Source organism: Desmodus rotundus, chromosome 1, assembly GCF_022682495.2.
Source record: "Desmodus rotundus isolate HL8 chromosome 1, HLdesRot8A.1, whole genome shotgun sequence".
In the NCBI taxonomy this organism is placed as follows: Eukaryota; Metazoa; Chordata; class Mammalia; order Chiroptera; family Phyllostomidae; genus Desmodus; species Desmodus rotundus.
In genome coordinates this window covers 206345535-206365091 of record NC_071387.1, presented here as the reverse complement: position 1 = coordinate 206365091, position 19557 = coordinate 206345535, and positions in this window count along the sequence as shown.

The window sequence follows — 19557 nt, the reverse complement described above, 5'->3', positions numbered from 1 at the left end:
AATAAAAGGATCTATGAGATCATCTTAAGCTATATTTGTAAATACGAATATTTAACATGAGTAAAATGTTCAGGCCCCTTTGCTTATGCAGTGTCATGAACAGTAGAGCAAGAGCCCAGTGAGGAGCCTGGCTGCATTGTTGCCTTTCTTGAGGTATTTTCAAATCTCAGGGAATCAGATAGGTTTGGAAAATAGAGCCATCACCAAAATGTTCTGTGTCTTTTTAATGAGTCAAAGAAAATGGAAGGCAGGGAGATCGGAGACCATCACATAGTAACACACAGTACGAGAATCAACCCAAACTTCTAAAGACGTTTTAAATATAAATGATGCTCCTGAGGTTTTAAATATTCTGGTTCACTTTTTACCAAGAAGAGAAATAAAAGGGCACATCCCTTCAAATTTCGTGGAATCTACCCAAACCACAAATTAGAAGTATCGAACTATAGTCTAATAACAAACTGAGAAAACAAAATAAACGGACAACAACAAAAACCAGGCAAACAAGAAACAGAGTAGTTCTCCTAGGACTTCTAACTCAAATTGTATCCCTAAGTAAAGACACTGTTAGAGACAACTTCCAGACCATAGAAATATCTGACCACTTGAGCACTTCATTGAACAGTTAGTAACTCCTTTGTTACAGATTATTTAAGCCTGTAAGCACCATCCTTGGCATGTCCTCAAAAAGATATTAGAGCAAATGAAAACCACTACTTAATCTGAAAAATATTACTGTAGTCTACATTAGTCAAAGAGTCCAAGATACATAATTTTTAAATAAATTATGGATATATATATATATATGGAAAAAGTATGTGAGCAAATTTTAGAGTAGACTTCTACAGAGTTCACTGAATAAAGAAATAGCTTTCTTTGTGGGCAGAGAGAAGCCCCTATGCTACAGTAGTTAGAAGAGTAACTGTCATAGTGACCTGTGAAGTGATAGAGGTGGCCACGGTTAGATGTGGCACTGGCAGCTTTATCAAGAAAGTGACATTTATCTCTGTTTTAGTCCTCAAAAATCTTCACCCATCCTTGTAGCAAATGCCACTGATACCAAGAACAGTGGATGGAAAGCAACCCGGCACAGACTTGTCCGATCACCAGAACGCACTTGTACTTCTCGTGCTGTGTCACATTATTGTTTATTCCCTGGCAACCCCACTGCAGTTTGGGCTCATGCTGTGAGCTCTGTGAGAACAAGGAGGACGTCTTACTCACCCTTGCATTCCCAGGTTTGAGCACAGTGCCTAACATATCCTAGGCATTTAATAAATGCATGAGCAGTGAGTTCATAACTATCATGTACAGAAAGGAAAGCGGAGAAGACCAGCTAGTTGGAGGGAAGAGGGGCTGTGGGTAGTACGGTAAATTGGTACAATGGAACTGAACCATACATTGCTCTACTTGGGTTTACATCAACAGTCATGTCCAGGCAGGCACCTTTTTGGACCTGGAATTTCACAAGGAAAGAAATAAAGATGGTACAGAGGGGAAAGGTAAAGAGAGACAGGGAGGAAAGGAGTGATCTAGTTAGCTCTCAATGACAAGATAATGACCAGAAAAAGAGTTTTCAAATTTTCATTGGGTATAATGAAAATATAATGCTTGTGTTTATATGGTTATTAAACTAAAATTAACAATAAACTTTATGTACCCTCAATGTCTGATCATCATAAATAGATATAAACTACGGCACAATAATTAGTTCCTTATCCACTTTAGTATTTTGTCTAATTTCAGGGGAAATATTTTTGAAGTTACCAAATTGGTATTTGTTTATCTCACAGTTCTTAGTTACCAGGCTTAGTTCACAAATTCCAACTCTTTTCAAAAATCCACTTCATCTTCAGAAAACGCAAACGTTTCAACACTGAAGAGATTCAAAACAGTAAAGAAATCAAAACTGATTCATATAAATAATTTCTGCTGAACTTATTAAGACAAATCTCATTTTTTAATAGTCATGACTTTTATCAAAACAACTAATCGTTTCAATATGAGTTGCTCTGGTTTACAAAGGCAGCCGTCTCAGATTCACTCTCAAACTCTTTTTTCCACTCACCCCAACTGCTACTTTTGACTCGAGCAGAGCGTATCGTTCTTGCTGCGCCCAGAAACTGAGTGAGCTGGCGAAGGACTGTCTTCCTTATGGCCAGAAACCACAAGAGGCATATAAATGCTGCTACAGGGAAACTGCTATTGTCCAAAACCCCTTTCTAATAGGCCATTGACTTATTTCTTCTTTCTTCCTCCCTTTGTTTTCTTCTTCTCCTCCTTGCCCCTCTGCTCCCCTCTTCCTTCTCCTTCCCCTCACTCCCTCCCCCCCTTTGTCTTCATCTTCCTGATCTCCTTCTATTTATCTGCCTTGGGACCAAAATGAACTTAAATAAACCTCTTAGCCTCCAAACACAACAAAAGAAAAGAAAAATTGCGAAAAGTGAGGAAACACAAACCAAGGGTTTGAATTATGTAAGATACCACAGGGCACCTTAATTAAGCGCAGCAGATACAGGCTGAGCGGCGAGGTTGGGGTCAGGCACGTACACGCCCTATTGCCAAGAAGCTGGGGCTTCTCAGCCCTCAGAGAACATGAGTTTTGACTTTTGTCCTCCACAAAAAGTGGAGTTCATTCGCGGTTTAGGCAAGGGTCACGAACGGATGGTGGACCGGAGTAGCCGTGAGATCCCTGGGGAATAGTACGCTTGATACCAAGGTGTAGCTACCCCAAACATAAACTATAAGAAAGGAAAATATACCTTCAGAACAGAGATATCTGGATGTCATCACCTCAACTACAGGACCAAACTCAGCATTGCTAACATGGGGTAAACAGAAATGATCATATCAAGAAGGTTGATTAGCTGAGGAAACTTCCCTGGGCTTTTTGAAAAGTCAGCATCACAGGAAAAGGAAGCGGACCAATTGTTCTGGACCTGCCATGGCTAAGGGGACAGAACTGCTGCAGGCAGGGCCTGGCCTTTGATCGGATCCTGGGTAGAAAATAAAAGTCAATAAAAGACATTTGGGGGAAGCTGGGGACATTTGAGTATGAATTAGGTACTTCATTTTCTTAAGGAATCACTTACTTTCTTAGGAAAATGCCTTTATTTTTAGAAGATGAATGTTAAATTGTTTAGGAGTAAATGTCATGACCTTGGCTACCTATTTTCAAATCGTTCCACATTAATGAGAGAGAGAGAGAGAGAGAGAGAGAGAGAGAAGAGAGAGAGAGAGAGAGTGTGTGTGTGTGTGGAGAGAGACAGAGAGAGAAAGCAAAACAACAGAATGTTAACAGTTGTTGAATTTAGGCAAAATGAATACTAGTGTTTCTTCTATTACTCTCTCCATTCTGCCAGACTTAAAAAAAAATCCAAATAATACACTAGGGGAAATTAAATGAAAACACGTACTAGAATCTCACATACTTATACAGCGTTACATTCCCATTTCTTCAATTGCTACTGTCATCAGTGTTTGCCTCCTGTTTTTAAAACCTGGTGTTTGGCAGAAAGCATGTACAGGTAAGACACACTTGGATCTTTCCTATGTGAATGAAACGGTGCAGACACCCCGAAGTTCCCGTGGAACTGCAGCTCGTTACCGCGGAGAGGGGCTGGAAGTGAGCTGCAAATGGCCCATCCTGCTGCACCGCCTGCATCTCCCGATTGCCTTGGATGCTCTCCTTTCGGCCGTGTGTGCCAAATAGCGAACACATTGCTAAGCTCACTTCAGACTAAACATGATATTCTTATATTCCAGAGAGGGAAACTGTTGTTTGGGGGTGGGGGAAAGTCAAAACCGTGTAATTCTCTGGCTGCAAGCAGTCCTGAAAGGCACGGAAAAGTACCTTTCCTCCTGAACTTTAATTTCCTCCGGTCAGCATTACCTGATGGTTTATCCATTACCCCCCTCAAATGGCCAGTTGGTAAAATAAATTTCTGAAAGGACAATTTCCTGTTTTTAATTGTTCTATTTCAATTCACCATGATATACACAATAAATGACCTAGAAATTAATGTGATGATCCAGAGGTCACATCATCCAGGTCACTCTTGTCAATATAATGTGCACACAAGTGACAGGTCCGCACATGTAGTTTAGGTAACTACATACTTATTTTTAATGAGAATACCTCCAAAATGGGCTGGAGTTGCTCAATCCAGAGCTTCGGAGGCTGGGAGCACCGAAATGAGCAAGGGGAGCCGTGCAAGAAATGGGAGCAGCAGGAAGCCTACCTGGACCATGGAGAGCCAGGAATGAGACGTGCCCTGAGGCCAGAGTCCTACTCCAGCCACACTGTTGTGGGAGAGTGGGATGAATCATGCCAGGCAGGTAGGACAGCTGGTCTTGCCTCCATCAGGGCTGAGTCAGGGGTGAGCAGGGTTCCTGACTTCCAGCATACTTCTCCAGAGCAAAATTTCCTCAAGGCAGCTACTATGAGTAGGAAAGGCCAGAGATAAGATGCAGTTATTTTGATGACTGCTGTAGACTGAACTACACCCTCTTGAGATTTGAATGTTGAAGCGCTAACCCTTGATGTGATGGCATCTGAAGATGTGGCCTTTGGGAAGTAACTAGGTTCAGGAAAGGCTGTGAGGGCAGGGCCATCATGATGGGATTAGGTGCTCGTGCGCACTCTGTGTGTGTGTGTGTGTGTGTGTGTGTCTTTCTCTCTCTGTTTCTCTGCCATGTGAGAACACAGTGAGAAGCAGCCTTCTACAACCCTGCAAGAGAGTTCTCACCAGAACTCAACCATGCTGACACCATGATTTTAGACTACGAGACTTTAAAACTTGTGTTGTTTAAGCCTCACAGTCTATGTTCTTTGATATGGTAGCCCCAAAAGACTAATACAACCCCCAAGTTATACAGCTATTGAAAGTGAGAGCATAAAACACAAATTCAATACATATTACATATTTTAGAAAACTAAAAAGGCCACTAAAATTAACCTGCAAAAACATCAGAAATTAAAATTTGTACTAAAAATAACAGTCAAATAATAAATCAGTAAACTTGAGGATAGGTCCATAGCAGCCTCCCAAACTGAATGCAATAATGGGGTGAATAGAAGGAGGGAAAAAGACAGGGGCAAGTCCTAACTCCTAGAACTTGGGAACGTGATTTTATGTGGTAAAAGGGTCTTTGCAGGTGTAATTAAGTCAAGGATCATAAAATGAGATCATCCTGGTTTAGAATGGGCCCTAAATCTTTTCCTAATAGAAAAAAAAATTCAAGAGATTTAAGATACAGAGACAGGGAAAAAGAGGTGTGAAGGCGGAGGGAGAGGTTAGAATAATGCATCCACAAGGGCATTACTCTAATAGTCATATTCTACTCAAACTACAAATAGGCTAAGACAAACTGAAAATCTCCAAAGAAGCCAGGTTGGGGGAGATGCTTCTGTAAAGGAATAAGGATAAAACTTACAGCAGATCTCTTATCAGAAACCATGCAAGCAAGTTGACAATGGAGTAAAAGAGTTAAACTGCTAACAAAGCTATTGTAGAACTCTACGTCCAGTAAAATTATCCTTCACAACTGTAGAAGAGTCCTAGCTAATGCAATAAGACAAGAAAACAAAATAAAAGGTGTATGTATTAAAAGGAAGATACAAGAATGCTTTTGTTGGTGGATAACATGATCATCTATATAGAAAACCTTAAAAAATTAACAAAAACCTCCTGTTACTAATAAATACCTACAGAAAGTTTACAAGATACAAGTTCAATATGCAAATATTAATGGCTTTGGAGTCAAATTTATAAAATCCTCCCAAAGATCAAGGTCCATAAGTTTAGTACCTATCTTTTCTTCTATTCAATTTACTGTTTCAAGTCTTATATTTAGGTCACTGATCCATTTTGAATTAATTTGTGTACCTGGTGACAAATTATAGTCCAGTTTCATTCTTTTTCATATGGCTTTCCAACTTTCCAGCACCATTTATTGAAGAACCTTTCTTTCCTCCATTGTATGTTTTTAGGTCCTTTGTTGAAAATTATTTGCCCCCATACATGTGGGTTCATTTCTGGATTCTCAATTCTGTTCCATTGGTCTCTCTATTTTCCTGCCAATATCATGCTGTTTGCTTATTATTGCCTTGTAGTTTAATTGAAGTCAGTAACTGTTATACCTCTGACTTTGTTCTTCTTTTTTTTCTGGATTGTTTTGGCTATTTGAGCTCTTTTGTGGTTCCAAATAAATCTCATGATTTTTGTTCTATTTCTTTAAAACAGCAACTATGCAAAACAACATGTTGCTTCCTCAAAATACTAAGAATATAGTTACCATGTGACCTAGCAACCCTGCTTCTGGGTATTTACCTGAAAATTTTGAAAACATTTATTCACAAAGATATATGCAACCCTATGTACATTGCAGCATTACTCACGGTGGACAAGACGTGGACATAACCAAAGTGTCCGTTGATGAGTGAGTAAATAAAGAAGCAATGGTACATGTATGCAGTGGAAAACTACACAGCCACAAGAAAAGATAAAACACTGCCATTTGCAACGACATGCATGGATTTTCAGAATATCACACCAAGTAAATAAGTCAGAAAAAAGTTAAAAACCATATGATTTCACTCATACGTGGCATATAAAACTGAAAGCAACAAATGAACCATCAAAGTAAGCAAATAAATAAATAAAACCTTAACACAGACAACAGTATGCTGGTTACTAGAGGGAAAGAGGCTGCGGGGTATTACCTGGTAGAGGGATTGAATGTATGGTGATGGAGGAAGATCTGACTTTGGGTGGTGGGTACACAGGGCAAGGTACAGATGATGTATCACAGAACTATACACAGGAAACCTACATAACTTTACTAACCAATGTCATCCCAATAAGTTTAACTTAAAAACAAGAAAATGAGCAAGGAACTGACTTTTCACAGAAATGTAAATAAACATGAAAAATATTCAACTTCATTAATGAAAAACAAGAAGTTAAAATTAGTTGTTTTTCAAAACTGCAATTCATATACAATATACAAATTGGTTTAAGCTTTTGCAGAGCAATTGGTATTGACCTTAAAATTGTTCATATACTCTCTAAGCCATTAATTTCCTCTAGGTGAAGAGCACAGGCTTTGGACAGGGTCAGTCCAGGGTTCAAACTTTACCTCTTACTAGCTTTTCTGACCCTGAGAATGTAAACTAGAAAATTAATACCTACCTCCCAGGTATTTTGTGAGAGGTAATGTTTCCAAGTTCAGGGTCAGACCTAATGAGAGTGTGCTGTAAATACTCACTAATATCAATTCTCACTTAAGAGTCCATCTTAAGATAATCATCAGGGAGGTGTCTTAAGATGCACTTGAATAATCAACACAATATATTTATAAAAGTTAAACAGGCAGATGATATAGATGTGTAAGAACAGGGGACAGGAAAATAACTTAGATGGGCTATTTTGTAATCACTAAAGTAAGAAGTATTTGCTAACACAGGAAAATAATACTGTTAAATTAACTAGAAAAATACGTTTGTCTTCATAAGTCAAATTGTGTGTCTGTGTGTGTGCATACACCCAAAGACCCGTGGAGGTGGGAGGCGAGGGGTAGTTATCAAGCCGTTAGCATTGGTATCAATGCCGGGTTGTGAGAAGATTTCTCATTCATTCACTGGGGTTTTCCCCAAACATTAACATACATGAAATATTTATCTTATAACCAGAGAAAAACAATACTTGTACAACCATTATACCTAAAAATGATGCTTTTAATAATCATAGGCATTAGGGTATTTTCTCACCTGTCATTACATTTCTTTGTATCTTTTGGCATAAATATTTTAACTGGTTGTGATTCATTACTTATTTTTCTTTCATAGTATCACCTTGCAGGGATAAACTTTCTGCTTGTTCCTGCGATACCAGATACAGACAGGGAGTCATTAAGCAAGTAACTTTGTACAGATACTGTATCCTGGATTTAACATTCACTCCCCCGACAGAATTATTCATGAGCCTTAGCAGAGAGGGATCAATTTAGGTGGACTGGTACTGTTGGACAAGACCTGCAATGTTTTAAGCCATTTCTCTGTAAGTCTGGCATACAAAGTTATTCTAATGGTCTCTCATTCACATCATAAGACCCAACGATCCAAATGGACAGAACATCAAATGTTGAACAGAGTAACTTTTAATACCTAGCGTGTCCCTTCACAATATTTCCAAGTGTATTCCTGGGTGCAAAAGTCTTAAAGAAAAAAATTACACCTTTTGGTTTGTTGGATTTATCAGAAAACTGTTGTTAGTTTGTCTGGATTGTACGCCTGGTGCTGGATCGAGGACATAATGGTGAGCCTGGGTAGACAGGTCCTTCCCATGGGAAGCTCCGTCTAGAAATCAAACCCATCACATGGAGGGTTATCAGCAGGGGAGTGGGAGGGGGAGAGAGGGAGAAAAGGTACAGAGAATAAGTAGCATAAATGGTAGATAGAAAATCGACAGGGGGAGGTTAAGAATAGTATAGGAAATGTAGAAGCCAAAGAACTTATCTGTATGACCCATGGACATGAACTAAAGGGGGGGGAATATGGGTGGGAGGGGGTGTGCAGGGCGGAGGGGAATAGAGGGGGGAAAATGGGACAACTAATAGCATAATCAATAAAATATATTATTAAAAAATCAAAAAAAAGAGAAATCAAACCCATGTGGCTTTCAAGTTAGCTGCTCAGAAATGATGGCAGCCTTCTCTCGTGAGAACCAGTAGCACCTGCCTCAGACATGACAGATGCGATTCTCCATGTTTAGAAGGTGAAACAATCAGAGCGTCTATAGTACAGAGCTGCCCATCCCTGCCTCCGGAGACTGTGACGTGACATGTCTGAAAAAGGACCTGAGTCTCTGCTTCTTCATAAGAGCCCAGGTGCTTCTGACAGAGGTGATCTAGACTCCACACTCTGGAAAGCATCTGCATCTGAGGGAGCCAGCACTTCTGAATTTTGCAAAAGTAGGAAGAGATTAGACCTGCCTTCAACTTCCCAGAAGTTCTTTCTGGGTTCCCAGTATGATTGAACAATGATTGTAAAATTGGCATATAAATAGAACATCCCTTAATTTAACATATGACTGTAATCATTATACCTGCGTTTCTGGGGTACCCACCTTGCTGCTGATTATACACAAGGTCAAGAATGCCTGTGCTCCAAACTGAATGTCTTGGAGCCACCCCTCAAAATTCAGGTGTGAAACCCTAATGCCCAAAATGACGGTATTGGGAAGTGGGCCTGAGAGAGGCGATTAGGCCATGAGGGGAGAGTTCTAATGGTAGATTAGTGCACTTGTAAGAGAGACCCCAGAGTTCTCCCTAGTCCCTTCGGCCCTGTGAGGACACGGTGGGAAGGAAGATAGCTGTCTCTCCAGACACCAGATCTGCAGAGGTCTTGCTCTTGTATTCCCCAGCCTTCAGAACTATGGGAAATAAATGTTTGTTGTTTATAAGCAACCCAGTCTATGGTATGTTCTAATAGCCAGAAGGGATGAGGGCACCGTCTGACTCTCCTTTCGAATAGGGCGGAAACCCACAGCATCTGAGGTCAGAGCTGATTGGTAGTACCAACGTAACCCTGAATCATCCAGCTGGGCCTTGGGTTTGTCAAACAACTTGAACTATTTTTCAAACCTTTTGGATTCAGTAAAGCTAAAAACTCATTTTGCCAAGCACTTTCACCCATAATTTTTAAACCCATGTGTATTTTAAGAGAAATTTAATCCATATGTTTCTGATTCATTTATACTTAAATCCAAACTGTTGTTTTGTAAGAGCTATTTGATGTCCAAGGTTTTCTGAGCTTTGTAAACCTCTTTTCTTAGAAACAGAAGACTGTGTTTTGCCAGAGGTTTGACTCCTTGTTGAAATGCCAAAACCAGGAGGTTTCAGTGGGTTCCACATTCACCACAGAAAGCTTCCTCTTTCCATAAACACAATGAGGCCAAACCCCAGAGGACCAGCTGACACGCCTCGCTTTATCGTGACAATCGGGTTCTCATCCACCCAGGTTGTCGGGGCTTCTGGAGGGGTGGGGGTTCTGCTTCGTGTTGATGAAGTTTCTGTAACCTTGGGGACTGCTCTCTCTGAGCTGTCTCATTGCCAGGCAAGTCCAAATATGCAGACTTTGGAAACTTAAAACATATATTCAGACAGGAAAGCAAGCTGTTTACATTTCCAGAGGGGCTCGATTCTTTTCACGAGGTGTCATTCTGTCTTTCCATCTTTAACCTCTTAATCAGTAACAGAAATATATTTAGCAAAGAACAGTAACTGCTGACTCCTCTACAATGTTTTTTATAATTTTTATTTACAAAAGAAATACAGCCTCTCAACAACTGCAAAGTATGAAACGGAATGACTCAATAAATATGCGTTTTCAAAATCATTCCCACTCAATGATTGGAAGTGATCATTTAGCAGCCTTCCAGAAAATGTAGTGCTTGAAAATCATTTAATAATCAGCTTCACGGGCCTTATAACACACATCGCATTACGTGCAGCATGAACAGTGGGGCAAAAATGCATCTTCAAGTGAGTAAGGACAGAATTTTCTTCCGGCGATGTGTTAATTATTTTTCAAAGCACTGATAAAATATGCCATAAAGTGTTACCCAGGTTCTAAACTTTGGGTTTATAGAACATCCTGCTTCTCATTTTTAAGACATTTCACAAGGAAAAAAAAAAAACAACCAAGGTCACTTAACTTGCGGTTTGGAGTCCTACAGGTTTTTCAATTTTTCTTCCCTCTTTGGCTGAACTTTGTGATAAAAATGAGACATTGGAGATTGTGAAACCTGAATGGCTTTTGTCCTTGAGTTTTGCATCTTAGTTCCCCTTGTGACCTCGACTTCCCAAAAGCTCGATGGATACCGTTAAGGTTTCAACCAATTTTAAGCATTTAGCTTTATGATTTTTCTTTAATTGCTTGTGTAACCTACAGCTTTCCACTATTCATTAAGATGGTTTTGCAAATGACTTAAGGCCTGTTGCTTTGGCCAGTAAAAACCAGGCCTATTATTCCACCTATAATTGAACAATAATTACAATGTTGACTATCTTTTGTTGGGCTTGCTTAATAAAGCCCTAAGTAGTTTAGGGGGATTTATAGCTTCCAGGATTTGAACAAGAGGTCATAGAGTTCTTTACTTTTTTTTTGCCAGCTGACCCTTTGTTTGAGTTTAAATTAACCCTATTTGTGCTGCTTTTTATATCTGCTCTCAAAAATCAGGCCTGCACACTACATTATATAGATCTCTACAGTCGTCCTACTACTAATTTTTATTTTTATTTAAAATATTAGTTAAATGTCCAGATGATTTAAAGATCTCACTCACTGGCGTTAATCACTGCAAACACAAGAATATAAATGACAAAACCTATCAGCCACATACTTTAATGAATATTCAACTGCTTCCCGCAAGCTCTCAGAGATATTGGTTGCTGCAGACAAGGCCTTTTTTCTGTGCACCTTTATGATGCTTTTAAATAAGGCTATAACTGACCTTTTTTTAAAAAACATGAACACATTCATAATAATCATTAAATCTGGTAATTACAAGCCAAGGCTAAATGTTTTCTTTAAAAAATCTCTTACCTGCTTAGTCCATGGAGCAGGGAGAGAGGACAGAGGGAATTATGCTATTGTTTTTGTTGTTTTTGCAATTAGCTCCAGGATTACTACCCCCCCCCCCTCTGGCGTTTTGAACGTCTGCCAGGTCCCTGGTTTTTTAGAGATAAAGGGAACTTGGTCTGTGTTGTCCAGGTGTTCAAGGTCAAGACGAGAAGACTGAATTATCCTTTCTGCACCACGTATTTCCTGACACCTCAATCAGAGTGTTTTTGTTATATCACATAGCTCCGTCCTCCTGGGACGCGGCTTCATAAATGACTCTGGCTCTTTGTAGAGGAAAGAGCGATGTTTCGTCTCGTTGATGTCTCGCACGATCTGTGGCTCTTCCCTGACTGAACAGTCCCACTTCCTGGTGGAGGGCGGCATTTGTTTAGGTGCCTAGGTCTAGCGTGTCATCAACAGTCACCTCCTGCATGGCGGTCACAACGTTGTATTCACGGCAATGAATGTCCAATAGTCTGAGCCATGGGATGATGTCTGCTCAGATGGCTTCCCACTCACATGTTTCCCACGGACGGTGTGAGAGAAAACGCACTATAGCCGGAAGGGTTCTAGACTTGTAATCAGGTGTTTTCGCATCAGTTTCACTCATCGTAGGTACTGAGAAAATTACCATCTCCAAAAGCGTCCTTCTCTGTCAAATGGGAATGATAACGTCCATTTGGGGTACGGATGATGCGAGATTAATCTGGGTGAAAGCTCAAGGCACAGTACCCAGCCCACAGAAAGCAATCATTAACTATCGATTGGATCCAAACAGGAAAGCATTCACTGGTCCTCTGATTAACTAGCCAGGGTCCCGTATTCAGTTGTTGCCTGGAAAATCAAAAGGAGCACCCTGGAATTCCTGCTCTTGAAGACCTAAGGGGTGTGCTGCAGTCTAGGAATTAGACAGTTTCTGCATCCTTCTGTCTCTGTCACAACGACCATAGATTTATCTCTGTAAAACCAGGTACATGGCCAATGTTCAATATGTTTACGGATGAATCCTGGAATTGTAAAAACCATAACAAAACTCCCTATGTCCTCCATCCTGCTGGCCTAGATAAATGTAGAGGACTATTGTCAATCGGGATAAAGAACTAGCTGCCGACAATTCATTTGCATTTGCTCTCTGTCAATCAACAGATGAGAAGGTTCCAGCACTCTCATACAGGCTATAGAAAATAAATTATTCTAATTCCCTGGGAATAAAAAGGTTTATTATTTTTGTTCTGTGGAAGAGTTGTACTGATTCTCCTATTTATTGTCTAGATAAGATCCACTTAAACAATTCTCTTTCTGTGTCTACATTTCTCATTTGATAAGGAACAGGTTAGACCAAATCATTTCAAAAATCCCTTCTAATTCCAGCATTCTATTTTCTATGACTCTAGCTACTAGCTTTTGAAAGGAGTAATCCTCCCAAGACAGGTGACTGGAGAAGACAGCATTTTATTTTAAAAGTTGAGAATAGCTACAGAGTTGGCGTCAGGGCTCTGAAAAATAAGTATCCAACTTGCAACATGGGATTTTAAATCCTTTTCATCCTCCTGTTTGAATTGTGGGCAATCACAACTGGTGTGGAGCACTTTTATCTGTTTGGTTATACATCTCACACCCACGCCTGTTATGAGAGTTTTTCATATCAAAGTGCAGCCCGGGACTGCAACTTACATGTGACCTGGACAAAATGTTCAACTTTTAAAACCTCAGGGGGGGTTTGTCTCTATAAAATACAGCCAATAATACTTACCTAATAAAAATTTTAAGCCTTTATCATGGTACCTAACAAGAATCCACTACATAGTTTTTACATTTTAATTAAGAAGTTAAATATCTACTTATATTTCAGCATAGAGTTATTGACTTCAAACATATTCACTCCAATATTTAACAAGCCTACCTTGTAGTGTTAGAAGAGAGTCCATGAACTAACTAGTATTTATTTGTTCAATAGCAAATTAGTGGCACAGGCAACACAGGTAAAAAAGTTCATGTAGGTAACATCACTGTTAGGAGAAGTCTCTGGATCAACTGCAAGTACACCAGGTGATGCAAATTGCTCCAGTTACAGAATGACAGAGTTATTGCATCGGCCAAAGAAGTGTTTTCAGAGAATATAGAGCAACGCCCTTTGGACATGCATGCTTGTGCACACACGAAAGAAAGCTTTTTAAGGATAAGTTATGGAAACCACGGACCACAATGCCTGATCTGTCATCAAGGGGATAGTAACAGTCACTTCCGCAGCCACATACTTGTAGCCCATCAGGCAAATCAAGTCCACAGACATTTTCTTTAGCCACTTTTATTATTTTATTTTATTTTATTTTATTTTTTTTTATTGTTATTCAATTACAGTTCTCTGCATTTTCTCCCCATCCCTCCACCCCACCCCAGCCAATCTCACCTCTCTCTCCCACCTCTACCCTCCCCCTTGATTTTGTCCATGTGTCCTTTATAGTAGCTCCTGTAAACCCCTCTCCCCACTATCCCCTCCCCACTGGCTATTTTTACACTGTTCTTAATTTCAATGTCTCTGGTTATATTTTGTTTGCTTTTTTCTTCTGTTGATTATGTTCCAGTTATTTTTTTATTTTATTTTACCTAACACATGAGCCAGCTTTTAAAAAGTAGAGTATAGCATCATTCAAAAAAAAAAATCCCTGGGTCTCTGGTTTCTTTTGAAAAACAAAAATCCTGAAGATTTGTTATAACTGAGCCAGTGTTTCCTTAACACAAATCTATGGGGACAGAATAGTTGCTGCTGCTTCCTTTAAACTTGACCTCAATCACGAAGGTCTCCATCAACTCGGGGCTTTCAGATGTACTTACACCCGGTGCGTGCACTGGCTACCACTTTGCAGACGTTGGCGTTTGCGACCCCGCATCCCTGGGAGAAGGCTCCATGTGCTCCAGTCTCTTGAGGGAGGAGAGATGCCACCTGGCAGGACCCATCAAGGGAACGCCTGGACCAGGCTGGAGGGTGAGTGATTGGGCGGGCGTGTGTTGCAGGAAAAAACCAGTAAAAGGCATTTTGCTTCTGTTGTCTCTCTTCCCCTCGAATCCCTTTTCAGAGTAGATGGATGAGACTGCTTAGGATGTTTCTAAGCACTTTACATTTTGAAGGTGGACTAGTGAAAAGGGGAAGCATGCCTTCTTACTGTGATTTTAGTCCAGCTCACTGCAAGCAGTTAGAAATTCAGGGCAGAAGTCCTAGCGAGGAAACCTGAGTAGACATTCAGAGAGAATGTACTTAGGAATCTCTTTGAAATCCAATTGGAGTAAAAAGTAGAATCGGCTGCAAAGCAAGGAGCAAGACATCAGCTCCAAATCCCTCTCCTGGATTGGCTATACTTCAGGGGCATGTAGGGTTCCTATAGCCTAAGTAATGATGGGCAACCCCATTTTACTCGGTAACCTTGGAGAACATACTTATATATGTGGCCCAAATGTATAGAAAATTCCGTGGAACTTTCAAAGTATGCAATAGCAATCCAGAGCTGTCAGCAAAAGATACAACAGCAAGAGGAATTCCACAATGAACCACGAAAGAGAGGACTAGCAGTAAAAGCAAAAGTTCAGACCCAGCAGTAAGCCATCAGGCTGGTGTTGATATGTGTATTCTTGGGAGGAGGAAGGAAAACTACATGAAGCCAGCACTTAGTGAACAGACAAGAGTGAGGCTGGACCATTAGGCTGTCACAGCCTGTGCCAGGATCCTGGTTTGATACACAAGAAATCTGAGGAGGGACCATTTAAGTGAATTCTCCATGGAAACCCCTACAGGGACCTGGTGTGGCAGGCGCCAAAGCCCAGGGCTCCTCTCACAATTCTGATGCTCAGTCTTTCTTTCTTTAATAAAATAAGGACCAAAGAAAAAATGTCCCCAAGAAACAACTATCAAGAAAAGAAACTCCATGTGGTCATGTGTGTGCTGCTTTTGTTCTGAGAAAGTGAATATGTAAAAGTTGCCTCTGCACCACGACGTGCTCGTGGGTGCAAGGGCTCAGTCACAGCGCATCAGTGACTCGCGTCTACCCAGGATGCCCGGCAGCCTGGCACAGAAGTGGGCACACGGGCCATGCGCATTCCAACCGTGCGGCACAAAAGTCCCCTTTCCTGGCGCCACAAGCACTGGGCTCTCGGTGCAGGACCTCCACCTTTGAAACCACCGACGGGTTTCCAATTTTGTGTGTTTAGTTTCTTCCTGGGAAGACTGAGAAAATAGGGGGTCATTTTGGAATTTTCTGTGAAATGTGGCTGAAAGAACTTCCTCTTCTCCGTGGAATGTTCCGCCATGAAGTGGCCTCCTATTAATGGGTGGCACATTCCGTTCCTCTCCTTCACCTGGCTGATAGGGGGCAAGTCCTTTTTAAGTCTGGACAAAGCTAATTACACGACTTCATTGACAATGCTAAAAATGTTGACGTTGACGTCCATGGCATATGTTACTATAAAAACGAATACACCTCCAAATTCCTCTTTTTTAGATACACAAAAAGTTCTTAAAATGTTCTATAGCTTAACATACTATCAAACACATTCTCAAATATTTCCATAAATACATTAAAAACCATTGCTTTAGAGCAACACACTGTACGTTTTAAAAGTCCAAGCCGCCTGGATTTCTCCCCACCTATTATTTCCACTGTGTACACTCTGATTTCCCAAGGAACGCGTGCTCGGAGCCTCTGCTGCCAGCAGGGACAACATCAGGAGGAACTGCCACTGGTACACAGCTACTGATTCTTGGAATACATTGGTCCGAAGTCGGTGCTGGCTTATTTTCTTCTTTAAAAAATCAAAGAGCCGTCACAGCAGCAACTGTACTATCAATAGAAAATCCAGACTGCAGTTTTTATATACTGTTGTGGGTACAGTTTCAGAGGTAACTTCAAAAAAATTTTTTTTGAATAATTTAGAAAAAAAATGTTGAGATTGTAATATTCTGGTTCCACAGTTTTAGATAATATATAACTTCAGTTCCACTTAAATTATTTTCCTTTCAGGTCTCAATTAAATCATTATATAATATTTGTATAACTTGGATTTAAAATATATATAGGAGGTAATTTCAGACATTAAATAAAATTCAAGTTTTATATGTTAGTTCAATTTGGTTACAGTTGCTGCTTTCTAAAAATGTTAAGTGCTGTACAGTTATATTTTCTATAAAATACTTCTAAAATGAGAAGCAGATCTATATTTTCTTTTCAGTGCACTTGTGCTCTTTCCTGCCTCCTGCTCTCACTGGAATGTTTCTGTTATCCTCAGTGATAGGCAACAGCTGTACCTCCTCCCAGAGCTGATTAGCAGCTGTGAAATGCTACTGTCCCAAGTAGAAGCATTTGCTGGTGACGGATGAGACGTAATTGCTGTGATAATGAAATTACTTCACAGGCCTCATCGAGCCTTCCGTCCACATTTACTGGAACCTACTGTTTGCAAAGTGTGATTTCACCACACTAGCAAAACTTACTGTAACTGAAGAGACAGAACCTAGGTGCTAAGTTACTTTTATTGCATACCAATGGGGACAAATTAATGCCATATAAATGAAGTGTTTAGGTCTAAAGTGTAGCCAAATAGAATGGTAAAATAGTCCAGAGTGGGGAAATGAGACTTCCATCTGGACCTAAGGAAGGAACTGGGGTGAACCAGCAACATGTGGGGATTAATTAGCTTTGATAAGGTGGTGTAGGGAATATCAACAATAAATCTGAGGAATTATAATAAAGCACACTGGTACTATATCTTGTTAGACATCTACCAACCAAGGGGAAGGATGCATTCCAATAAGTTACTTCTTGAACAGGAAAAAAAATGTCTTAACAGAAACAGAAACACTGAAGCATGATATCAAATGAAAGGAGGTTGAACCATGAAACAATAACATTAAAAAATAATTGAAGTCACAGCTAACATGATCTCCAATGGAAAAGACTGAAAGCTTTTCCTCTAAGATCAGGACAAGGCAAGGATGCTCACCTTTGCCACTTTTAGTCAACAAAGCAGTAGAAGTCCTAGCCAGAGCAATTAGTCAAGAAAAAGAAATAAAAGTCATCCAAATTGAAAATGAAGAAGTAAAATGTTCTCTATGCCAGTCTGACATAATCTAAGGTACAGAAAACTAAAAATTCTTCATGTAAAAAAATGTTAGAACTAAAGAACAAATTAAGCAAGGTTGAAGCATACAAAAATCAATGCACAAAAGTCATCTGCATTTCTACACACTAACAATGAGTAATCCGAAACTTAAGAAAACAATTCCATTTATAATAGCATCCAAAAAATAAAGTATTCAGGAATAAACTCAATCAAGGAGGTGCTTTCACTTGTACACTGATAACTACAAGGCATTGCTAAAAATATTTAAAAAGATATAAATACATAGAAAGAAATCCTGTATTTATGAGTTGGAATATTTAATGTTGTAAAGATGTCTATACTACATAAAACAATTTACAGATTCAATGTTATCCCTATCAAAATTCCAATGACTTTTTTTCAGAAATAGAAAAATCCATGCTAAAATTAATATGGAATCTCAAGGGACCATAAATAGCCAAATAATCTTGTCAAGAAAGAACAAAGTTGAAGTTCTTATACTTCTCAATTTCAAACTTGCCACAAAGCTACAGTAGTCAAAACAATGTGGTGTTGGCAGAAAGGTGAGGCAATAAAACTAAACAGAAAGAGCCCAGATAACCCTCATTTACGTGGTCAAATGATTTTCAAAAAGGGTGCCAAGACCATTCCATGGTAAAGGAGAATCTTTGCACCAAAGATGGTGGGAAACCGGATATTCACAGGTGAAAGAAAGAAGTTGCACCCAAACTGTATACCATATATAAAAATTGACTCGAAATGGTTAAAGACCTAAACATTAGGATGAAAACTATAAAATTTCTGAGAAGAACACAGGGGAAAAGCTAAATAACTCTGGATCCGGCAGTGATCTTTGGATATGACACCAAAAGCCTTGACAACAACAACAACAACAAAAAACCCTACATACACTTGACTTCGTCAAAACTAAAAACATTTGTGCATTAAAGGACACTTTAACAGAGTGAAACGGCAATCCATGGAATGGGGGAGAATATTTTCAAATCATATATCTGATAAGGGGTAAATACACAGACTATATGAACTCTTACAACTGAACAATTAAAAAAAATATTTAAAAACGGCCAAGGAACTTGAGAACACATTTCTTCACAAAAAGATATACAAATGGACAATAAACACACGAAAAGATGCTCTACATTACTAATCATTAAGGAGATACCACTTCATTCACACCCATTATATGTCTATTACAAAAGCAGCAAGAAACCAAAATGTAAGCGTTGGCAAAAACTCAAGCAAACTGGAACTTTGTGCATTTCTGGTGGGAATGCAAAATGCTGCTGCTGCTATGGAAAACAGCATGGAACTTCCTGAAATAATTAAAAATGGAACTACCATAAAATCCAGCAATTCCATGTTTGGGGTATATATTCAAAAGAATAGAAAACAGAGATTTGAACAGATAGGAACTTTGAATTTTAAAGGACTTTAACCTGATGATATTATGCTAAGCAAAATAAGCTAGTCACAAAAAGACAAATACCATGTGATTCCACCAGTAGGAGGTTCCTCGTGCAGTGGAATGCATGGAGACAAAAGCTGGGATGGCGGTTGCCAGGGGCTGCGGGGAGAGAGGGCCGGGGAGTTCGAGCGCTAACAGGTACAGAGCCTCAGTTTGGGAGGGTGACAAAAGTTCTGGAGGTGGATGGTGGCTACACAACAGTCGGAGGCACTTAAATCCCCTGAACTGTACATTTAAAAATGCTAAAATGGCAAATTTTATGTTATATACCTTTTTCCACAATAAAAACAATAAAATAATCAAAATGATAGAATGCAGCATCTGTAAGGAGAAA